This window comes from Apteryx mantelli, chromosome 2 (assembly GCF_036417845.1).
Source record: "Apteryx mantelli isolate bAptMan1 chromosome 2, bAptMan1.hap1, whole genome shotgun sequence".
Classification (NCBI taxonomy): domain Eukaryota; kingdom Metazoa; phylum Chordata; class Aves; order Apterygiformes; family Apterygidae; genus Apteryx; species Apteryx mantelli.
The window spans coordinates 27,085,344-27,109,862 of NC_089979.1; the positions used below are offsets into that span (position 1 = coordinate 27,085,344).

The window sequence follows — 24,519 nt, forward strand, 5'->3', positions numbered from 1 at the left end:
TCCCTTTTCCATGACTGCAACCTAAAAATGTGCCTTAAGTAAGGGGTTGTCTAAAAATGTGCTGTCCATTGAACAAATCCTCTCCTGGTCCCTCTCCTGCTCCAGGGAGACTTTCTGGTCTATGTGAGTAACAGATTATTTCTCTCCTACATCAACTCAACCAAGCTGGGCAGCATGTTATTAAGCTTTGGCCAAGCTATTTAGGATAAGTCCATAACATCACACTATTCTGGTGGAAAGAAAGGTTCCTAAAGCCTGAAGCTCATTCCCTCTATGAGCTGGACTCACTGCTGCCAGGAAGATGACACTCCTAAGAAACAAGCGAATGGAAGAAAGTGTAGGAAAATGCATGAATTTTAGATAGTATGCTGGGGCATGAAATAATGAGAGGGGACTCATTTAGTCAGCTTTTACAACAACAAAATGGATTGCAACTCCAGCTCAGCAAAATAATTATGTGGCCAAAAATAAAGACAAAAATGTGACTGCCAGCATTTACATGGTTGAAGGAGAAGTGACTGTTAAGCAGCCAGCCTGTTCTCCTCCACCACTGGGAAGCACATTGCCTGCCAGCTACTCCCCTTCCCTCCCGGAGGCAGCTGTGCCTAGAGATGCTGTAAGGACTACATAGCAGCAGAGACTGTGAGAAGCTACTGTATGCTGACCACAACTCTGTCATTGTGGAACTTTCCACAAATGTTGTCCCTGACCAAGAAACCCTCTTTTAGCATTTGTGTTTCCATTCAGGGTTTCAGTGAGAATCTTATGCTGCATATCCTTGGATAGGCCTGTGTTCTGCTTTTGAGGGAAAGGTGGCACTGTCTTTTTCCCTGTTTTGCAAAATCTTTAAATCAGTATTCATCAGCATCATCTCCATTATCAGCATAATGCTCCATTTAATACACGGATAGCTTTAAGTTAGCAACCACATTAGCTAGAGCAAATTCCAACACCAAGCGGAGCCAGGCAACAACAGCAAAACAATGAAAACTCATAACTCATCAAAAAGGTGATACCTGGCAGCTCCAAGTCAATAAAATACTAAAGAGGGAGTCAAGTAGCATAGGAGTAGAGCAACTATCTTTAGAAGGGAATGGGACAGCAGCCTGAATATGTAGATCTGAATTTATGTGTCACAGCTCTGGAGCCATTCCTTTAGGGTATTCATCTTCCCAACACTTCCGTCCACCAAGGAAGTCTCCGATGAAGAGTTCAGGCACAGAGCAACAAGAAGCAGATCCAAATAGGGTTAGACACCTAAAGTAAGAGCGAGATGAAAAGTAGGGCCCCTCCACACAAACATGCCCAAACCAAAGAGCTAAAAGGTCCTGCTCAGCTGTCATTTGTCCCTGGAAGTGTGCAGATGTGAGAGATTGCCTTCTTAATCACATCTCTCAACGTAATCCAAGTTATATATACCAGTCTTAATAGGGCCTAGCACTTATCCCATATGCAATTTTTCTGGAGATCCAGAAACTAGTTGTTCCTTTGGCTAAGACTCTTGATAAAGTCCATCTGGAAGGCATGCACAGAGAGAGGCTAAGCCTCTCATGAAATCCCAGGGTCACTACCACTTAAAGGACAAAACATTAAACATAGGCCTTGCAGCTCTTAACCACGTTAAGCCTTCTCCTCCTATTATCTTTGATTTTCAGGAATATTCCTTATATCCCATAGGCAAAAGAAGTATAAATTATTCATCCCTCCTGATGGCTCAGTGTTTCTGTGGAACAAGGAATTCCAGTTTCATTAGCCAAACTGTGTGGGAGGCAGAAAGCAGAGTCCAGGAGTTCGGGCACTAAGAAACCAACACACTAGTTCCAGCCTTCCTATATATTTTGTCCAATGCAGTTTGGTGCTCATGGCCTGGCACTTTCTGGTAATCTGTGTGCCTCTCCACAAGGCAGTCACAGTTATCAATTCATCCCCAGTGAAAGTCACGGAAAAAAATTCTTCTTTTAAAATGATAAGGCTTCCTGTAAAAACTCCAAAACAACAGACTTTTCCTCAGACTTTCCAAAACTGTTTGCCTTTAGGCCAAAAGCAAATATTGATTGCATAGAAGAATTTGAAAGAAGTTTTCAGTAATCAGAAGGGGAGGGGGCAAAAAGAGCAGAGAAAATCAAGCCTGTGTTTGCTTTTCTCTGTCCAGAAAGCTCTGATGGCAGAGGTCTGTATTATGTGACATGTGTGTTGTAACATTATCTAAGTGAATAGGAACAAACCAAAGAGTTTATGAGAGATGTAATAGATTAAGTATACTAATAGTCCTATTGACCAAGCAATCTCTTTGATAATTATTATTTCTCTTCATGAACCAGAAGTGCCACAATGTGGTGGAGAAACTTCTTTCAAGGTACCATTTTTTAATAACTCCTGGGAGTTTGTCTACACAGTGGAGATGCTGAGGGTAGGACTACATTTATAACATAGAGACAGATTAACAGCAGCACCTGCAGGGACCATGCAAGACTCTGACAGCATTATACAAATACACGGTGAGAGAGGCTCTGGCTCAACAGCCTTTCTTTGGGTGGGAAACCAGGAACACAGAGGGTCCGAAAGATTTTCTCAGACCCTTGGGGCCATCAGTGGCCAGGAGAAGAATTAGAAGCTCCCACTCTATTTTCTATAGCATGCTTCTTACTGTTCCTCTTATCAAAGAAATTGGTTTCTTCACCCTGCACTTAGAAGTTGTACATGAAGTCCCTGCTTGCATGCTGGCATATATTAATTATCTTCTCCAACTTTTCTCTAGGAAAATTATAAAAAATAAAAATGGATTTTTTTCGACTGAAGACTTTTAATATGTCACCTGTACCTTAGTGAATGGAATAAGAAGGACATAATTAAGCATTTGCTCTTTTACTCCTATTAATGACTGCAAAATATCCAGAAAATTCTGAAAGTTGTGGCCATGGTAACAGACATCAGCTTTGGAAGAACGAAATATCTGAAGTTATAATTCAACATAAAGATTGCTCATCTCCATCCCAGAGCTGGAAGTTTACAGTCAAAGCTTTGATGTATGCTCTGGTCCTTCTGTTATGATTCTTCATATGTATGTTGCATGTTTATTGTGAGAAACTACCATTTATAAGAGCACAGTGTGTCTCAAGTGCTACATTAATTCTTATCTGAAGGAAGGAAAACTGCTACTTTTTGACAATTGACTGAGGCAATTGCTGGTAAATGCTTTTTCAGAAAATGATAATGCAGTTCGGTGGTAGCAGGCCAGATCTTCTCCAATACAGAACCAAGCCTTGAGAACTTGATTTGGCAGGGGGAGAACTAATGGAAACTGATGAAACTCCCCCAAAACACCTATCCTCATCCAACACTGGTCACTTCCTAATGCATCCTCTGTCTCCTCTTACACTGTCCTGCCTGGGAGCCGTGGATCAGATAGTTCACTCTACCTTGCAGCTCCTCAGGCACGTACCATTTGAGAAGGAAAAGATCATTAGGCAAACCAAGCCAAACAAAATAAAAACCACAACAGAGAGTGGCTGGACAAGCTGAAGCAGAGGTGGTGGAAGATTACACAAATGTACTGCACACAGAGCTGATAAAGGGGATCAGGAACTGTGCAAGATGATTGAAACTGCTCGTACCAAGAGTCAGCAGTGAAGAAAAAGCCTTCTCTGAGTGCAATGTTTATGTACAAGTTATGTGCAGTCATGTGACAACTCTCTCAAACAGGAACTTATAAGCAATGTGAATATAGACTGAAGAGTCCAGGCAAAAAACATTTTTCCACCCAACTGCCCAATATCAGCCATGGTTCACACAAAAATTACAAACACTCCTCTTTGAGATGCACACATGGTAAAATGTCTAGGAGGCCTGAAAATAAGCAGGCAAAGGAAGGCCTGGGGAGCTGGTGAACCCAACTAAAACCACCAGTTGCTATTTTTGAAGGTTTCCTGAAAAATTGCTCTGAGGTTCACATCCATAATTGGGGTGAACCGCAGCTGCTGTCTGGAAAGTAGTTGTGAACCTGTCTCTTGCTTTAGGTGTGAGTAAATAGGTCATAATGGCTTCCTAAACAGGCAAGAATTAAGCACATAGTGGGAGTGACTGAAAATGTTCATTTTTTAATTTTTTTGTAATTTCCCTTTGAAGAGTTGTGCACTGTAAGTGCTCAAATAGCACAAACAGGAGTAATTTATTAGGATTTTGGTAATATAGAAGCAATATTTATTTTTTCCTGGGGGGTTTCACATTAACAAGATTCCATTATGAGCTAACAACAAATGCTTTTAGAATGCAGTTTGGAGCATTGTACATTAGGGCTTTCATAAAGCAAGACAACGTAACCAAGAAAAGAATTTCTTTTTGTCCTGATCAATAATGGTTCCAAACTGACATTAAAATAGCCCATACAGAGCACATTGCTAGAGCCTACAATGTAAATATTCCCTTTTCAAATATGAAGTCAGCTAAACATTAGGGAAAGTTTGGTGCTGCTTTGCAAACTCCACTAGCATGGCCAACAGAAATAAAGCTACATAGAGCTACTGCCACCAATGTTACATGGACTTCACGCCTGTGGTTTCTAACACCATCTTCATAATGTGGCCAGATGAAGAATTTAACTCGGTTAAGTTGCATAAGAAAATTCAGTCCCACTAACAATGCAGGACAGTCTGATCATGAGTGAAAATTAATGACCTGCTAAGACTTATGATATCTTTTGTGGGGTCACCAAGCATCTGACTGCCCCTTTCACAGCTGTCCTGTAAATATGCAGCCATCTCCTTCCCCAGGTATTGATCACACCTCAGTAGAGCTACTTCCCTTCTCCTGGATTGTAGAGAGAAACAAGTTCAGGAGCTTCTCTACTGAAGTCCAAACTACCATTCAGGTTCACTCCCATACACTCCCAGCTCTTAGGATTTCCTTATCATTTGCAAAATTTCTCCTATCACCACCTTTGGGACTGCTCATTGGGACAGCCTTGTCCCCATGGAGCACCCTGTTACAGAATCTCATTTTCTGACAAAGCCCATGTTGCTGTCTCTCTCTCACTCTCACCAACCCATCAGCCTGCCTCTCACTGCTGCCACGAGAGGCCTGTGGTTATTGGGCAAATCCCAGACCCCATCTGACCTTGTGCCCAGCTGGTTCAGCCATTCCTCACTCTGAAGCATGTGTACAGCCCCTGCAGGCAGTGAGATGTCTGCCCAACATCAGCATTTCACGGGCTGCTACTCTGTTTCTAGACCTTCTAATGCTACTTCTTGCTACTTATACTGCAACAACCCAAATGAATTAGTCACCTGTGGTGCCACAAATGTTCAAAGACTATCCCAGTCCTGTGAGCCTATATTTTTAAAAAGGGTGGAGGTATGTAAGACAGAGCAGACAGGTGGTGGAGGCAGAAATAAGATGCAATATAGAAGCCAAATGACCAGTGAGATGGCAGATAGAAGCCTTGCTTAGTTGACATATTTTCCCTGTTATACTTCGACTCACATTGCCTACTCAAGAAGGACAGGAATGAAGAAGATCCAGTGTTTGTATGTGTAGTAGAGAGGACTTTTGACAGGCAGCAGGTATGCTATTGGCCTCTCTGTTGCCCAAGAAGCACAGAGGCCAAGCAGTGCTGGAAGCGTTGAAACCAGTGGCTTTGCTGAGCTGGCTGTGTTTACTGGCTACTCGAACACCCAAAGGAGAGGAGGGCAGTGGAAAGCAGCGGCCAGGAATAGCTGCAGAATGTGGAAAGGAAGGGAACTGGTGAGAAGGGGCAAGGGCAGGCAGGTCTTCTTCTCATGCAGGACAATATTGCTCTCTATTTTGCCTGAAGGGTTTCTCTAAACCCTGCTTTGTGCTGCCTTTGACATGAGCTGTGAAGAGTGACAACAGATGTTCATATACAGAGGGAGGGAAGTTTTAGTGCTGCTCTATTTACTTCCCCTGAAGATTTGCTTACAGACGAGAACATCAGAGCAGCGTCACAGCTACCTGAGGGAGGGCTTTATTTCCCGCTCCTCTGAAGTGTTAGAAATCGAATGGAGTGGAGTGTGCCATGAGGCTTCATTTCAATGGAGCTTTTATGTTTTAAAATTAGGTTAGCAAATTTACTGCTGCAGTAGCTTAATCTTACAGTGCATTATCTGTACACATGATGGACTGGAATATGAACTAATTCTGTCAATAAAGTGACTGTTTGAATCTTGATTGCCAGATACAAGGAATTCAGTCTTTCCTTTGAGATGCTAAGTAGCTGCAGTCTTATACAGTCCCCTCCCCACAGGTTAAGGGTTGGAGGCTCCCTATATCCAAGTTTTCCTTGGCAACAGATGATGCTCTGTGAGGAAAGGAGAGGTGGACAGATCAGGCTTCAGGCACCTGGGTGCACACTGTGACTCTGCACCAGCTGGCCACAGTAGCTTGAGGGTCTGCAGCTCCTGGAGATTTCTCTGACTAACACCACTAGCTTTAAATCCACTGGGGACCCAACTGCCCTGCTGAAATGATGCTCCCCTGGAAGTTCACAGCCAGAGCCTCTGGTGTTGCCTGAACAGAGCAAGGGCACTGGACTGTATCAGAGCATATGTGTACAGATACACACAGAGTGCTCTGAATCTAGACACAACCTTTTACAAGTAATATCCTTTGATAACTGGATATCAGCCTAGGAGGTGACCATTTTAGCATCAAACTCTCCACATTACCTAACTACAGAAAGCAGGGAGGACATGGCTCCAGATTCAGAAACCTAATGTTAGGTGTCTACAGGTGCAGGAGTCTAATCCCTCCATGCAAATCATGGAAATTTAGTGAATACTATCATTGGAGTTTAGAGAGTGATTGACTCAATCCCAAATTCATTGGCTAATTTCAGACAGAAACAGAAATATTAGAGGCTAGTTTCACAGAACTCCCTGAGGAGGTCACAGTTCCAGTTTATTCTGAAACACCAATGTCAAATTAAATTATATCATTTGTTGTTGCGGGGTTCCTTCATTTTAGCACAAAGAGATGGAAAATGCAACCTCATGCCAAATTAAAGCCTTTTCTGCCTGATAGCTCAGTTCACCAGACAAATACTCAAAACAATTATTCTTAGAGCTGTAGCCAGGACAACTGTCCACCAAGCGAGTAAGAGGAAGTCTGGATTGTCATGGGGATACCTGGTCATTGGCTTTAGAACAGCTCAGATGTAGGCACGAGATGAAGGCTCACCAACCACCCCTCAACATGCAAAGATGAAAGCTTACTCTTCAGATCAGAGAATGTTCTAATGTTAATAAGGAAATGTATTTATAATGCAGGGAACACTCTTTACTAAGAATTCATTTGATATTTCTGAAGATTTTTTCCTTCTTTTTTTTAAAGTGTGAATCATTCACTTATTTACACAAGGTATTCAGAAGTAGATGCTAACATTGAGAGATATCCAGCACCTCAACTGCTGTAAGGAAGGAGGGCAAACACTGCATTTTGCTGTCATCAAAAGGGAAGCCAAAGATTCAATAGCTTCTCTTCTCTTGCTTCATTTGCACCTAAAAGAGATGCAGCTCTGTTCTCAGGTTTGTGTGATGTCACCACTAATTCTTCCTAAAGTCTCTAAACACTCTGGCACAAAGGAATACAGGAAGATAGTCAGATCTTTGTGGGGAATTGCAGGGAGAAGTTGAGGGAGAAGTCTTGCAGTCTTAATTGAGGAACTAGCAGGAATGTTGTTTTAGGACTACAAGATATTTTTAGTCTTACCCATTTTGAATGTAAAGGGTACAAATATCATTTTTGCTATTCCTCTGCAGGCCAAGATCTTAGCAACACAGTCCAGAGCATAAAAGAATTTTCACCCCATTCCAAATTCCCATTAAAAAGTTCACTAAGCCTGCATAATGAGTTTAGTTATTTGAATCATGAATTTGGCTTCATAACCCATTGGGAGACTGAAGCAGAGCAAAACACGTCTGCTAACACCCAGACTTGAGCACCACAATTGGCAAGTCCCGCTGAAGAGAGATCTCAAACTGCAACTGTAGAAATGTTAGAGGTTAGAACCGAAGTTTCTTGGCAGAACTGACCTTATATGGAAACCTCATAGAAAGTCTGTTTGCACTAGCTTTCAAACCAACACATAAGCTCTCATTTCTAATAGATATATTTTTAAAAAGTGGTTAATTCAAAACTATATAGGTAAAATCAAAGTAAATGATTCCTGCTGAGGAATATGCTGGACAGAATAGGACAAATGTTTCCTCTTTAAGGATAATGGGTTGAACTGAAAGAGGAAATCTTAAGTGGAAGATGATTACAATAGAGTTCCTCAGAGATGAGTCTTGGGATAGATCTTATTTAACATTTTCATTAATAATTCTGGTGCAAAATCTCAAAGCAGTGATTTTGCCGTTAACACCAAGGTGGGAAGTACAGCTAGAGACCAAGCTATCACACAAGAAAAATGGGATGATTTTAGCACTGGAATAGTGAAAATGGGATGAAATTCCTCATTACAGAATGCAGTTTCTGAGGGACCAGTAGGAAGAACTCATCCTTTTAACTGGAAGTGACAGAGTGGGAGAAAAACCTGCAGATCCCATCTAGCCATAAGACAACTATAAAACATCAGTATAATGTGACCTGCTGAAGACAAACGCAACTTCGCAATGAATCTGGTGAGAGAGTCCCAGCACTAGGAAGTATCAATGCTATTAATCAAAATACAGCACATTGTACAAGAGTTTGGTGATACGAGGACTCACCTGGATTACTGTAGTACATGACCAACAATAGGACAGGAAATCATGTTTGAGAAAAGGGGATTCAACACATAGTGGATGCAGAGGACTGTTAAGCCAAATAAGGGAATGGGAAGCCTGTGCTCTTGGAGGAGACCAGAAGAGCTCGTCTGTTTAGCCTAGCTAAAGAAAGCCCAAGAGGGGATATGGTTGTAGTCTATAAATACATCAGAAGGGGTAGACACTAGGGAAGGAGAAGATCTATTTAAACTGAAGGACAATGCTGGCATAAGAACAAATGGGTATAAACCGGCCATGAATAAATTTTGGCTGAGAATGAGAAGCAAATCTCTAACTACTGGAGCAGCAAAGTCTGTGGAACAGCCTTCTCCTTAGAGCATAAGAAAAACGGCCTAAATCATGTGAAAAAGGAGTTTGAAAAATCCATGAATAGGATTTACATGACATAGTTACCAGCAATAGACTAGGTGACTCAGGAGGTCCCCTCCTGTCCTGTGTTCCTCTAGAAGAGAAATGGCATCTTAAAAAAAATGTTTTTTAAAACAGACAGAGTTTTTCAGAATGTATGGGATTTACTGCACCACTGGCACAAGGGGTCACCAAGAGGAGAGCCAAAGGCAGTAATGTTAAGTAAACGTGTTTACAATGTCTCTGTCTTCCTCTGCACTATGTAATATCCCACCATTGCACATCAATAATACGGTGCAGCAAGAATGTAAAACAGAGGATTATATAAGCAGATGAGTGAGTGCCAGGACAAAGCAGATAGGTCAAAAGAATCAGTAAGCTCTGTCAATTCAAGCATTAAAGAGCATTAGAAGCAGCAATACAATTAGCTCAAAAATTAATTGAAATTAGGATTTAAAAGCAACCTCAGTAAAATTCTCATCTGGCTGGGCTTAACCTTAGAGTCAAGAGGCTTTACAGAACATGTTGTCCAAATCTGTGAAATAGTAAGTTTTCAGTTTTCTTTGAAAGTGAACCATGTGCCCAGTTTCTATCCAGTATTGATGGGGCACGTAGTAGTCATCTTGTTTTAGGCAGCTAGGGCTTTTTACAGCCTTTCTTTCTCGAGGTGTTCCCTTCCTCCCCAGGATGGAACACAGTAACATTTATTTTACATAGCATTTTCATCTGAAGATCTCTGAACATTTACAAAGATTGCTGAGCGATACCTGCATTTCAGTCTTGACTGAACTGATGTTCGGAAAGAGGGAGGAAAGGTTTTTGTAAATGTCTGTGTGACTGTTCATATCAGCTGGTCCAGTGCTCCTAGACCACCAGGGGTCAGTTTTCAAAGAGCTCAAGGAGCCGATTGATTCCTAGGGCTGGATCCGCAGAGACTCACAACGGGATTAGGTGCAGGACAAGTGCTCTTCAGGTACTGCCCAACCCTGCAGACATCTGAAGTCCCAGGGCACAAAGGCTGTTGCTACTTTAAGTCTCCTAATGCCCGTCCTTCTGCTCTAGGGCATGCCTAGGACCATCTCAGTTGTGACAGCTGTGAGATGTCTCAACCTGTGCTCCCCGCATGAGCCCCATCACAATGAACATGGAGGTACCCCTCAGCTTATCGCCTTGATGCAGCAGGAGGTCTCACAGCACCCTGAGAGCATGGGGCTCCTCATCTCCCATGGCCATGGTGTACTGGCTCTCCCTATTCGCATCCTCCCCATCCATGCTCTAACCACAACCACAGCAACCACCTTCTTTCCTCACTAGCCTTCAGCACCCCCCATCCCTCCCAAGGCAAAAGCTAAGCCTCAGATATTAAGGACTGAGAAATACTTTGTAGGTTGTTGTAATAAATAAGCAGTAATTAGCAGCATGACAAACATCAATAAAATAACTTAATATTCCCCCCTCAATATGTCTTCTTATTATTTAGATATTTCAAATACTGTAAATAACAACTTTAAGCAGGGCTGCCCCTGTAGTAAATAGCACAGATTCTTTGGATGCTGCAGGGTACAAGAGATGTTCATTTCAGCTTTTTAGCTGACAGGTGCTTATGTGCAAATAGTTAAGGAATTAACCTGTATGAAAGTTGTCAACTGTCCACATAATGGGGAAGATCACAACTGGAGGGGAGCTATTGCTCTAGGATGCAGCCTTGCATGGAGTTTTCCATTTTCAGCCCCTGAAATTATCGGCCCTGGATTTGAAATAGCAAAAAAAGTATAAAACACCAGTGAATGATATCAAGAGACTTCACTTTTTCTGTAAAATGAAAGCTAGACCTGCACATGCTGCACAGCAAACGAAGAGAAAGCCTGCTATCTGATGAGCACACGGGAGGCATCACCTAATGAAATGAAACCAGTTCAAGATGAGACAGGGAGATCAACATCTGAACTCTCTGCTCACATTTTGGTTATCGCATGAATTTCCTCAGGGCAGGAAAAAAAGTAGCTGAGAACAGATACCACAATACCTAATAAATCGATCTGATGCCAATTTCTCTCAGAGGGCATGTAATATATTTAACCAATGTTCCTATTAGAAACACCAAACCTAATTAGTTTATGTAACTGCATTTGATGGAGAAGGTGCATGTTGCTGAAAGTTGCTTAGTGGAAGCATCCTGTAGATCTTCCTTTTGTCCACTTACAATTACAGTGATCTCCTTCATATATTAGATTCAGTGGCTTATAATTAAATGCAATAAAGATTCCTAAAGTAAATCACATTTTTCTTAACATATTTAAGCAATTTTACAGTCTTTTATTGATTGAGGGAGGAGGAGTTTTAGAAATAATATGCTTAAACTAATGTGACAATCCATCCAATTATCCAGCACTTCTCAAGGCTAATGCCTGAAGTAACGAGTACGTCACACGACTGTGCCATTTCCACTTGTGCCAGACACCTAAAAGGCAGCGATTATTAAGCTTTGCAACTGGTGGTGGAGTGGGAGAGTTCAGAAATGACTGAGAGAAAAGCCTGTCACTGAATTGTTTGCATGTACAAATTTATACACTGTGAAATCTTGAACAAAATTGCCCACCAGCAAAATTAGATAGCCAACTTTAATTAGTAAGCGATACTGAGTTATGTCCAGTTGAGCAGTGGCAATTTGGACAACACTGTTGAGTGGAAAGATTGGAGCAAAATGCAAAAGATATAGAACAATGACTACAAACACTGATGAAACACACAGACAGCTGAATAGGCTTTTATTGCCAAGTGAAACAACTGTGCTTTAAAATAGGAGCACATTTTGGTTAAAAAATGAACAAAAGTCAAGAAATCGTACATTAGAGACAGACATTCAGTGAAACTAGAAATCTTAAGAAAGTTTTTGTTTTTATCTGATGATACTTGGAGGAAAAACTTGTTTTCAGTTTTGTTGTTAAAGAAATATTTCCTATTGTTTGGGTTTCTTTTAGAAAGACATTTCACTTTCACTAGAGAGAGCAGTTGTGTAGCTATAAATGCATGGTAGGCTGCACAGGACAAATCTTTAATTATACCTATCCTTCTGCAAGTTCATTGGGAGACAATTGCTCAAGGCTAATAAGGATTAAAACATATTCAGTGATTCTGAAAAATGTCTTAATGCCAGTCTCCCCAAATCTCTTGTATTATTTGGAGCAAAATAGAGCACAGCAACGCTGTTTGCACTTGAAAGGGGAAAACTTTTCAGTTTCATGCCGTGTTTTGGGGTCCTGCTTCAACAACCCCCACCGTTGAAAACATATCCCAGCCAATAACCTGGTGTTTTACAGGGCTTTGATGTAAAGCTGTAAGTAATAACAAAGAGGCTTAGGTAAAGGCCTCCATGAACAGACTTGCCAAGACATCATTGTCATCGTCTTCATCTGACTGGGATGGCCTCAGACACTGACTGGGTGATTTGCCTAAGGTCACAAGTGAGTCAGTGGAAGGGTTTAAATGAGGACCCAGCCTGAAGAGTCCCAGCATGACAGATTTTGCATGCTGCCAACTGACATAGCCTGCCTCCATTCAGCATCTCGGCATCTGAAAAACCAGTTGCATTTCCAGCATGCAGCAGGGGCTGAGCCTGGTCTCACTGTACTGGCTGCATGGCTGGTGCTGCCCCGAGGAAAGGAGCCTGCTGTCCTGAACAGAAGGGTGGGCAGCGAGTTGGGAGCAGGCGGATTTGACTGGGAAATCTGAGGAAAGTGGAAAACGCTCCATGTCAAACAGAGGAAGTAATAAAAACAATCAAACACTCTTGAGAAGCCAAGGGCAAGGAAGTAGGTAAATGCTCCCCTGGCTCTCTCGAAACTCCACTGACATCATGTTCCAAGACCAAAACCATAAAGGTAGAATTCAACAAAAATAGAAGCACTGGCAGCAAACTGCACTCAGAAATCTTCTTTGTTTTCTACCTCTTTCAACACTGAAGTTTTATGAAGAGAGCACCTGGACACCACCTTCCTCCTGCAAAGTGAAATACAAAATACCTTCAAGCACTGTACAGCGAACTTAATGCTATGTGCTGGGCTGTGGAAGTCTGTAAGCTGCAATGTTATTAAGCAGCGCACAGCGTGCACTTCAGGCAAGGGAGGGTTTAAAAAACAGATATTAAGCATAATAAACATTAGAAAAATGGAACATGTCAACCTATAGCTGACAAGGTTAATACAGATGATAACAATTTACTAATTCTGGAGAAACTGTGGAGCGGAAGGAAGGGTGATACTGAATATCCATCTCTGCAATTTTCACATCTTTAAAATAAACGCACTGTATACTAGAAAAGCTTTAAAACTGAATCAAGCAGTATGAAGCATTTGCACCAAGCAATAATATCAAGTCAGCATCAAACCCACATACCGAAAAAGAAACCACTCTGTACAGAATGAGGCCAGCAGTGTACATGGTGATTTACAGGTGGCTAAGGAGCCTGTTTCTCTATAGACTAAGTGGTGGTTTTTCTTTATCCTTCCTTCTAGCCATGTTCCTCACTTCCTTCACTTCAGTCCTATTAAAAAACCACTGCTTTGTTTGAACAGACTTGAACTGCCAGCCTTTTTGTCATGCTTCAGCAAGCTGTTTTCCTGCTGGTGGCTGCAACAAGAGCTCTCCTGAGCTCTGGGTTTCAGAGAAGCACCTTTCTGTTTCTAAGGGTTTTTCCAAGGATTTCCACCTAGATATGGGTGCGGAGGTACAACACATCACCTATGCCTGTGAAGTAAATGCATCTGGGTGGCTTTCCCAGAACTGGGGCCAACTTGCTTGGAAATACCCTCATCCATATGATTAAACTTTGAAGACTGACTATGTGCAAACTGCCTCCTGGGACTGGTCCAGTTGCATAAGCTAAGCCCCAAACTGGGCTTGGGCACCACCTTGGGAGGATATGACTTATCCGGGAACAAAATTGTGGAAGGGACTGTCAAACAAAAATTGACAGGGACACGCATATAGACACAGCCATCGAATCAAGAAAACTAGATAACTTATCATACACTCGAACATGCTTTTGCCCCTAATGTTAATGAAAAAATAAGAAATGTCTAGACTTGGGGGAAACAAGCTATTACCCATTGGGAAAAGGGTCAGGTTATGAACAAGACTCAGGGCCCTAAATCTTTGTGAGCAAACCAGATTTGGAGTATGCATTGCAAGAGACCTCGGGCTCTGAGGTGAACTTTCTGGTACTCTGAGCAGGTTTCAGGGTTGGGCAGCTTCCAGAGATGGGGCCAGCAAGCCCAGGAGGGCTAAGTGTGCAGGCACATGGGTGTGGATTGGCTGGTCCAGCCTCCCAGTGCCTCATATTTAGCAGCAACACCTTCTGTCCAAGTGGTGCGTGACTCATCTGGGTCTGGCCACCTTCTCCCGTGGTGCCTCTCACTCTGATGCTGGGGACCCTTCACAGAGAGGAGGGCACAGCTCGCTCCAGCAGGGCAGAGCTATGGGCTCCTCCATGCGGAAACGCATCCCAGTGTGCAGCATGGGGCAGCTCCTCTCCTGCACTTCAACCTGGGCAGAGCGAGAGGGGCAGGCTTGTCTCCAGTGAGGGGAATGAGGACAGGAAGGTCCTCACCTCCCATGCAGCACTTTCACAGCTGGAAGGCCACATGAAGGCAGACCATGAGGATGTGGCAACAGCAAGACACTGCCATGAGGTTGTGATTTTTAGGTCCTCTCAGGGCTTCCTTTCCTCTACTCTGTACCCTCATGGGCAGAGCACTGGCACCCAGTCCTGGAGCATGAGGTAACTTGTCCAAGTGCCTGAATGCGGCAGACGAGGTGGCAAGAGGGAGGTATCACCAGCCAGCCCTGGCTCAGTGCTGCCAGGAGCCCCTCTGAAACAGCTGCTTTCCCAGGTCAGCTTTCAAAGACAGGACACCAGAGGGACCCTGAGGGCTGGAGCTGCATTCCAGCAACAGCAGCTCGGCGGTATCCACCTGCTTCGTTGGCGCCGGGGCGATAGTCCCTTCATCTTATTTTCCCACATGGTTGCCCTCTGTGCTCCTGAAAGGAACATCCACCAGCAAGAAATGCTTCTGGCCAGGCCCAGCTGCAAAGCCGCTGTACGGGGGTAGGGGTATGCTGCCTTCCAGGCCACCTTCCCACCACACTGGCCAGCAACACACCCCCTTTGTAGCTGGAAGCCATTTGGACACGTTCAAGCTTCCCGTTTGAAAGAAGAATAATAAATGTTTCTCTGTAATAGCAGCTGCAAGTGCAAAACTGAAGCTTACCCCTGAGAAACACCACTGATGGCTGTCAAAAAAGAATTACCAGGCTCAGTGGTTGAGGAGTCAAAATTGCTTTAAATACTGGGAATTGCCACCTGCCTTATAATTGTCCATTAACATCCAATGACAGCTCAGAATTATCTTGACACAGACACAGGAGAGCATGCAGCTGTCCGGTTTTGGCTACAGAGTCCCCTGCTCTCAGAGTTCAAGCCATTCCTTTGGTTAAAAACGTTATTTTGGGAAAGAAATTAATAATGGGAACAGCACTGTAAAAGCACGGGGAATTCAGCAAACAAAAGAAAAGCTGCTATTTTAGAAAATGCTTCAAACTGTTAATCATGACCTGTTCAACTCCTTCTCTCCTGCCTGCTGCCCCACTGCCCTGCACATGGGTCAAGTTAGCTCTCCCCCGTGCCTCATGCTGGAGAGCCTTTCTCTCCAAAGGATGGCCAGAGTGTCAGGCACTGAAGGTGCAATTTTACTACAAGTTCCTGGTGTGGGAGCACCACCACAGTGAATGGGTAGCAAACTTCAGTTCACTTTTTGATCAGACACTATGAACTAAGTGAGGTGGAGGCTTCTGCAAGGCCCCAGAGTTTAACGAAAAGCAGAACAAAAATCAAGGAAGCAGTTACACTACCAGTTCTTCCATCACCTTTTGCTGTATTTAAAACAGCCATATTTTTTAAACTGGGATATCACAAGTGTTAAGCGGACATAGTGAGTGGGGGTTTAACCCTGCACACCAACTCACAGCCTCTGGTTTGCAGAGAAAAGGTATTCATCATTACAAATAAAGAAACTGAATCCACCAACACTGCAAACCTAGGTAAATATTTGCCATTGTATACTTAATAAATTCATGAAGCCCACTGAGGAGCTGCTGTGGACCATGTTCTACTGCTGTTTCATCAACTCTCATTTATGCTTGCCATCAGTATGACCACATGTCTGCAAGCTCTTTTTGCAGCATGACTCTCCTGCCTACAGGGTCCTTCACCGAAGGAAAAGACAGGTGATGTCTGGCCTATGGCTGCGGGCAGCTCTGCAAGTAATTCCGACAAAAGGGAACTGCTGCCTTCCTGTGTAGGCTAAAACCTAGCAAAACAGAGATAAGATAGGAAACAAATAAATGTGGTGGAGCTGCTGCCATGATGATGCTGGAGGAAGAACAACTTAGATCTGAGCTCTTGTGTTTTCAGTTCCTAAACATTTACTGCTCTGCTTCAGCCTTGCTGTGTCTGCATCTGCTGGGATGCCCCATGCATTGCCATGTAGCAGCAGGGATGTGGGCTGCACTCTCACATTCAATCTCATTTCTGAATTTTCAGAAAAGGGTTTGTTTTATTTCAGGAAAAAAGCTCCAAACATACGCAAAACCCCTGCTCCCTAAATTTTCCCTTTCAGAAGAAGTATGAGGAAAGAAAAATCTATGTTTTGTTCAGAAATGGAACAGTTCCTCTTTCCACTGCCTCTGAACTTCCCAAGTTACAGCACTTCTCTCTTTCACTTAGCTCTGCTTCTCAGCTTTTACCTTAGTTGAGACAAGTGAGGCCTCCTTCACAGGTGTGACTATACTCCTTCAGCAGAGCTTTTACAACAGCGACAAAACAAAACCTAGAAGGACTTTCTGCAGAACTGCCAACTAACTAGTGGCTCTTGCATAACTCAGTAACTGAATAATCCCAAAAGGATTTCAGAATTGTAAGTGATTTAACATCATGTGCCATTGAACATTACATGCCATGATACTCTCGTTGGGGATTTCGGTTAACCCTCCAATGTGGCAAGGAAGAACTGCAAATTCCAATAATGTTTTTAAATTTTTCGCAGTGAAATAAGTGAATGTGAAGGGTTTTAGTGCTGTGCAAAATTAGCGATAATGTTCAAGCAAGAGGAGACCATGGTTATACTGAAAGATATACCTTGGCCAGCCATAATTTTAGAGTCTTCTTGTTCACACTCGCCTGTGAAATAAGTCTACAAAAAGGCAGGCTATCCTTCAGATGTGACTGCATTAGTAGGGTCAGACAGATTTTATATAAAAAACACCCACACAAGATAAACAGCTATGACTAGGACACTTGACAGACAGGTCCAGAAGACAACAGACAGTGTTTCTGCTAAGATATAATTGCTCTAATTGGACCTGTGCTTGCTAAAATGGTGAAGTTAAAGAGGGCTCTACAATCATGCTGCCATTCTGCACAAAAGAATAGTGTTGTGATAGGAAGCATATAGCAGTTGTGGAAATAATTAACTGCTTTGTGTTCATTTTCCCCTGGCATCTTGGATTTGCCATTAGGAACATTCGCACAACACGAGTAGAATATTTTCTTTAGAGTTAAAAGTTCTCAGGGTTGAACTGCTTCATAGCTGAAGTCTCTTCAAGTATTATTCAGCTTAAGTTAGACACTTCAAATGAGCGGGATCCATTGTGTTTTTGTAATCCTGGAAGAGACAGAGAAAGGCTGTGCAAGGCATAATCAGCGAATGTGCCTGCACTGGGAGCAAGGGAATTCTGCAAGGAAAGGAGCTGGCTTTGACATGCTTCTGCTTTAACTTGTCTCCTTTGGAGAGCAAGCCTTTAAATTACCTGTTGTACTTGTCTAATAAAACCTCCGTGCACAGAATCTTGGAACCTTCCAAAACCTGATCTCTTTTATAATATGAGAACAAGCGCCAAACTCTTAAAGGCAAAATCTTTGTTCTTCGGTAGCATCTACTGTGCAAGGGGTAATCAGCCAGTGTTTGCCCAGCCCTATTTTAAACACAGCATCCAAAGCGAAGGCAATTCTTTTAGCCCCTTTTAAATCAGATGACAGCCAAACAACAAAATGTCAATATTAGCTTAGGAGGCATTCTGCTTTCCTGAACCCTTCAGGCAGCTGTTTTACATGAGATCTGGCAGGCCAGTGCCAGAGACTCCTCGAGACGCTGGGTAACACTATCAGAAGTCCCTGTTTGGGGCAAATGCCCCTGTCACTGCAGCAGTGCAGGGGTAGTTACTGCAGAACCAAGAAGTTGCAAACCTGTTCCCAGCCTTTTCCTGTTATAAGCTGCTCACTGAGTCATTGCCAGGCTCTCCTTTCCTCACACCGCACCAGCTCTGCCCTGTCCCACATGGACCATCCTCCTGTGGCCACGGGACCAGCCTGATTCTGGCCCACTCCCAAGCCCCTGTCCTCTCGACAGTGAAATTCAGCACACTGCTAAGAAGCTTTGCAACAAATGTGGCAGGTATAAACCTGTCTCAAAGCCTTTCTAACCTCCGTGTGCACCTGCTTCCACGCACAGACACAGCGAGCTGAAATACTGACTCCTGCCCCCTGCAGTCTCTATGCACACCTGCAAAAATGGTGAGCTGCTCAGAAGCAGCTTCTGTCCAGCCTGCGAACAGGCTCTTGCCCTCACACAGGGCTCCTCAAGATACGGCCACTTACCCATAAGGAACGAACATGGCTCATTACATCCCCCCAACCAACATGCCTTCTCATGTCACCTCTGATGGTGCTATGCAGCTCCTGCCCTCTGCTCACGTTGCAAGCAACAGGTCCGGGTTGCAGTGTGTGCATTACTGAAAGGCGAGGGCTGGGACAAGCACCCTCCCCTGCTCCCAGGCTTCATGTAGTCAGGCACAGGAAAAGGGTCTAGCTCCTCAGAGCCTGCTGTGGGGCAACAGTGTCCCTCAGCCGCTAAGGATCGTCTCCCATGTCGCAAGCCAGCACATTTACTGATATGGTCCTGGGTTCACAGGGACACATCCATACATCTCCTACGGCAGCCCTGCCACTGATCTTTCCTTTGAAAGGAGCACTGGGAATCACTGTCCGCAGAGCTGTGAGGGATGTCTGGGGAGCTGGAGGCACTGAATATGTCCCCGCTCTCAGCTTCTGCGCTCCCCCATCATCCGTTTCCCTTTGTGCTTCACTAGCTCTGCTCCTCATCCTGGGTTGCCCAAAACCCTGACAAGGTGGTGGGAAAAATTGGCAACCAATGATGGTCTCCAAAGGATTGTGTGTTTCAGACGAAATCAAAGGGGATTTATCAATATTAGTGCAACTCAAAAGAAAGCATATGCTCATTTCCAGCTAGTACCTCTGTAAAAGCCAAAGATCATAATAAAAAAAAATAATAAAAAAACCTTAAGGACTGACATCAGTGAGATTTATGCAGCTAAAACTTTGCACGACACTGTGAACATGTACAGCAAAAGTCTTGAATTAACAGAAAAGAAACAGAGCTAAATTGGAGACCCCATCCATTGCTCTTTTCAATGAGAGGAGATATTTCAGGGAATTCCAGGCACTGGGCAAATTAAAAACAGTGTTTCAGCCCAAGCTACAAGCTTCTTGGCTTTTCTGGGTGTAAATCAGATCCTTACATTATCTCAGTGTCATTTTGTGGCTGAAAGCAATTCAGCAACTATCAGCACAGCCAGACTGAAATTCAACAGAACAGGATTTGAGCACTTTAGCTTTTAATGATTAGATGTTTTTGTAGAAATGAATCTTACAAAAAATGAAGTTCGGCAGAAAGTCGACAGTGTTGAGACCACAGAATGGAAAGCAACTTTACAACCCCACATTCACATTTTCCACCTATAGGATTTCAACATTTGTTAAAGTTGTAATAAGGGCAGCTTCTTCACGGTGCTCCCTCTGGGAAATATCACATTCAGCAATTCCTGAATTACAGTTTCTAATTATATTTTCATACTGTAATGCTGTCTGAAATGCAAATTTGATGACAGAATAATGTAATCCATGTAAAATAATTACAAAATTACTGTTTCTCAAACCTCAACTCATACTCCCTGCTATTTAAGAAGATAAATTTAACAGCAGTGAAAGTACAGCCAAAACATATCCTATTTTTTTTAACTGTTATCTGACTATAACTGTCTCCCTAGTGTTTGGCTCACCACGGAACATTATTTCTAAACTATGGCTACCAAAAACATTCCAGAGCTAGGATTTTTTTACTTTAGCTTGGAACCAACAATGAGGTCAACTTTTAGTTTGGATTCAGAGTACCATATCCATGGCATCTGGTTTTAATTCAAAAAGCAACCGTTGATTAAAATGCCAAATCTCTACTGCTGCTCAGTTACCACATAAACCAGTTGTTGCTAATGTTGATGTAGGACATAAAATTAGCACAACGTGATGATTTTTAGCTGGGTTGAAACTAACTTCTGCAATATGTAATTTAAGAGCCTGAATCTCAGTACTGCTGCATGAGTTCCCACTGTCTGACAATCCCTCACATATGGGTTTTTTTATCCCCCCCATTATCACCTTGAGTGGTGGGTAAGACCTATAAAATTACAGCTGAACTCTCATTCTGTCTGAAAAGTGCTAGAAAGAGTTGAAGTGTTTTGTGTTGCAAGGTTTATTCAGGTTTTTATTACACTTCTACCCTGAATTTAGATTGTCATTGCCCATCGACTCAAACAGATCAAAGTAGAGCACACTAAACGCTGGAGTGCGTTATTATTACTAGGCTAGAGGCATCAACAATTTGAATTTGTTTTTAATGTCACTGGCTGAATCCAGTTGTATGAGAAGTGATTCAAGGAGATTTCAATTCAGTTTTTAGCCAGATTCTCCTGAGATGAAGCACCATAATTCTTCAGTAATTGCTGGTCTGTTCACCTTTCTTTGTGGATAAAGAGACAAAGCTATAGGAAGAGCTCATCTTCTCCTCATGTCTGTGCCAGGGGGTCACATTTGCAAATCGTATTAAGGCTGATGGGAGTTATGAGGGTCAATCCAGTATCCCCAGAGGAAGGCGGAGTGTTACTAAGTGTGTGTGCAGGGTCTTTTTTTTTTTCCTCTTTATGTTAGAAAATTTCAAGTCCAAGTAAGTTTGCAGTCTAAAGGTATAGCCTTGGATGAAAGATGAGGGGTGGACTGCAATCACCTTCCTGCTCTTCAGTGACAGGAAGGAGGCAGGAATTTAAAGCTTGTATTTGTTCCTTTCTCATGGTAGCTGAAAACCATCACAGGGAAGAGACTGAGGGATGTTTAACATTATATATTCCTGAAAATTTCATGTGCTCCTAAGGTAAAATTCAAGCACGTGTCAAAATGGTTTGATACTATACACAGCTAACCAAGCAAAATGAGAACATGAAATCATGGGGAACAGGTACATGGTCCTGGGACCTCTCTCACACCCCATTTCCTTCGCTTTCTCTGTGCTTTTTCCACAGTTCACAGACTCTTGCACTATCTATGAGCCACCTCACTAGCCATGTTGCAGCCATCTACCCCTGCAATGGGCGGCCCCCAAACCTCCCAACACCAACAAGAGGTGACACAGCTTGTCATTTTGCCAAGCAGGACACATCTTTGTGCAATTTATGTGGCACTCAACAGCTTCCCCTGTGACCACGCTGTGAGGACCCTCCTGGTGCAGTGGGAAGCAGGTTATCGTCCTCTCTCAGGTCAGGTTAATGCCTTCATCAAGACTTGTTCAATACTGCTAAAGCAAAATGCGTCCATTTAAACTAGAGATGAGGAACCCATTTTAAAAATATTTCTAATGAATAGCTCTTGAGCAAATCTACATCAATTATTTTTTACCTACCAGGTGTTTTCATGGCATCAAATGCTACAGGACGCTGCATTCAAGCCTAAAAGAATGAGATGGAGCTCCAGCCCTCCCTGAACATCACTGCTATGCTGACAGGTAAAGTAAAGTCACACCTAGTAGGGAGCAGTATCTGCACATGGAGACAAATCCTACTAATGTGAAGATGAGTAACTTTTTTTGCAGGAAAGCTCCCACTCAGCTCAAAGCTGTCACTGCTCCCCAGGTGCCGACCGTTTGCGGGCCCTGGCCCAACGCCAGAGCCTTGAGCATGCAGGGCCGAGTCTGTCACCTCCCTTTACCACCGCCACCGCTGCGCTGTCCAAACTCAGAGGGGGCTCACGTGTGGATGAGACCTCACAGACTGCAGTCACCTGAAATACAAACTCCTCACCCAGCCTGCTCAGCAGCTACTCCCAAGACAGTCCAACATGCTCCCCAGAGTAAGGACAGCACCAGCAGCACTAGTATTGGCAGTTCATGCAACCTAAGAAAGGGCTGATAGCTTTGTTCTTGCAGGAAGCTGAGAATGAGACATTAATCATCATCATTGTGAAGTTGTTAGGATTTTTATATATATATATATATATAAAAATACACACACACACACACACACACGTATATTTGATTTGCTGATACATTGCCATCAGGTGAAAAATTTAATAAACAAGATTTAAAATATTTCAGTCTCCAAAACTTTGATATTTTTGACATAAGAGTTAAAATGGAAAGAACAGATTAAATAACACTGTGAATAAAGGTTGAGAGGTTTTAAATGCATTTATCATTACTGGTCTGTTAAGAATGCCAAAAGCAGTGAAATCTACATCATTAAACCATAACTTTCTTTACAGAAGTGCTTTCAGTGTTAATCTCCACCTTGAAGCACTTTTGAAACAATTATGTCTGCTGCATTTATTAACATTAGAATAATTTTTATACAATTATTTTATCTTTTATTGCACTGTATTTTAAATTGTTGTGTAGCTTCATGATTGTTTCAGAGTGGCAGCTGCTTTAGAAAATCATTACCACTATCAATAAACCCTTTGAACTTTGGGAGGAAGAGAACAGGGAATAGGAGTATATAATCTGAGATGATAAGAATGATCTAACATACTTTTCCAGGAAATAATGCACATGATGTTTCATCTGTAATCCGTTCTTAAAACAAATATGTATGTTCACACACAAACTCAGGCAGTGGCAATAAACTTCAGGAACTCCGGAATCTCCTTCTTGATAACAAACTCCTCTCAATAAGTGTAATATAAAAACAGAACCAAATTCTCTCTTCTTTTCCAAAAAAGACCCAAATAGCATTTATTTTTCAATTACCATGGTGCTGTTCATGCTGCAGTTCTTTTTTTAGCTAATCTGACCGCTCTTACTGCACAACAGAAAAAGAAAGCTCTGTGTGTGTGTGAGAAAAAGGGTAAAAGCCTATGTTACAACAGTGTTGGTCTCTTGGCATATTTCAGATAATTTTTCAGGAAGCTGTTGATCCTTTCCTCTGTAAACATTATACAGTCAAGAGTGCCACATGCCCCAAGACAAGGACCAAAAGCCCTAACAGCGTACGACTGCTGTGGGTGCAGGGAGCATGTGTGAACAAAGATGATTTAAAGATTCAAACTTTTGGAGCTTGATAGCAAGCTGTTCCCCTCCGTATCTACTGCTGGCTTTCTGTTCATTAAAAACATTGGGTATAAAAACATCTCAACTAGAAGGCATTAAAAAAATTTAAGTTCCAACAGAAGTATAAAGCTGTATAGATGCCCAAATCAACAAAATACCTAAACATGATTTCTTTTAACTCCAATATAGATTGGCCTAAGTTGCTCATGTTCATTTATATTCCCAAAGCGTCAAATGAGAACAATATCATTTTATTCTCATTTCACGGATCATTAATCTAAATTTAACTCTGCTCTGCAGTCTGCACACAGAATTAGTAACTGGAAGCTGCTTTGCATTTATCTGATAGTGCTGGGCTTGTTCATCACGGCAAACTTCCAGCCAAAACAAACAAGTGAAAAAATATCAATCACGATAAGCTGCTTTTTATCTTTTTTTTTTTTTAAGAAAAAAGAAAAAAATACCTGACGAGAACATAAAGCAAATGGTTACCTCACACGGCAGAAATGCAAGTTTTTAATAGTCCATGCTCTGGCAGCCCCTGAGAAACAGCAGCAGCAACAGCAGCAGCAGCGGGGATAAATCCAGCATCCACTAGGTTCTCACAAGCCTTTGGCTGCGCGGCCGAAACCACAGGCTCTGCCTCCAGCTGACGTCAAAGTCGCTGTCACATGGCCAGATGAAAGCCAAGAGAGCACTGGTTGTCCTAGCAACCGCAGCACTGCTCTGAAATTATTTCAATAGGTCATCTGTCATACTGTGTGCACATTTGAACCATCATGGGCTCCCTGACAACCCAAACACCAAGAACTCAGCTAAGTTGGCTCTAGCGGGGAGTTCATACCATCTTCGCGCCACGGTCATTTTAACCATGTCCTTTTAAGAAA

The 24,519-nt window shown here is 42.7% G+C and overlaps 1 protein-coding gene across 2 annotated transcripts in view; it reads right to left on the reverse strand.

Annotated features, from left to right (window-relative positions):
• NCALD (neurocalcin delta) overlaps positions 1–24,224 on the reverse strand; it is a 54,512-nt gene extending 30,288 nt beyond the window's left edge. Inside the window, exon 1 of one of the 2 annotated variants that reach the window (XM_067292308.1) lies at positions 24,125–24,224. The gene's annotated coding sequence lies outside the window, so the exon portion shown is untranslated. Of the gene's footprint in view, positions 1–24,096 lie in introns of both variants that reach the window. The other variant, XM_013941960.2, reaches the window with a different exon arrangement.
• Between the last annotated feature and the right edge of the window lie 295 nt (positions 24,225–24,519).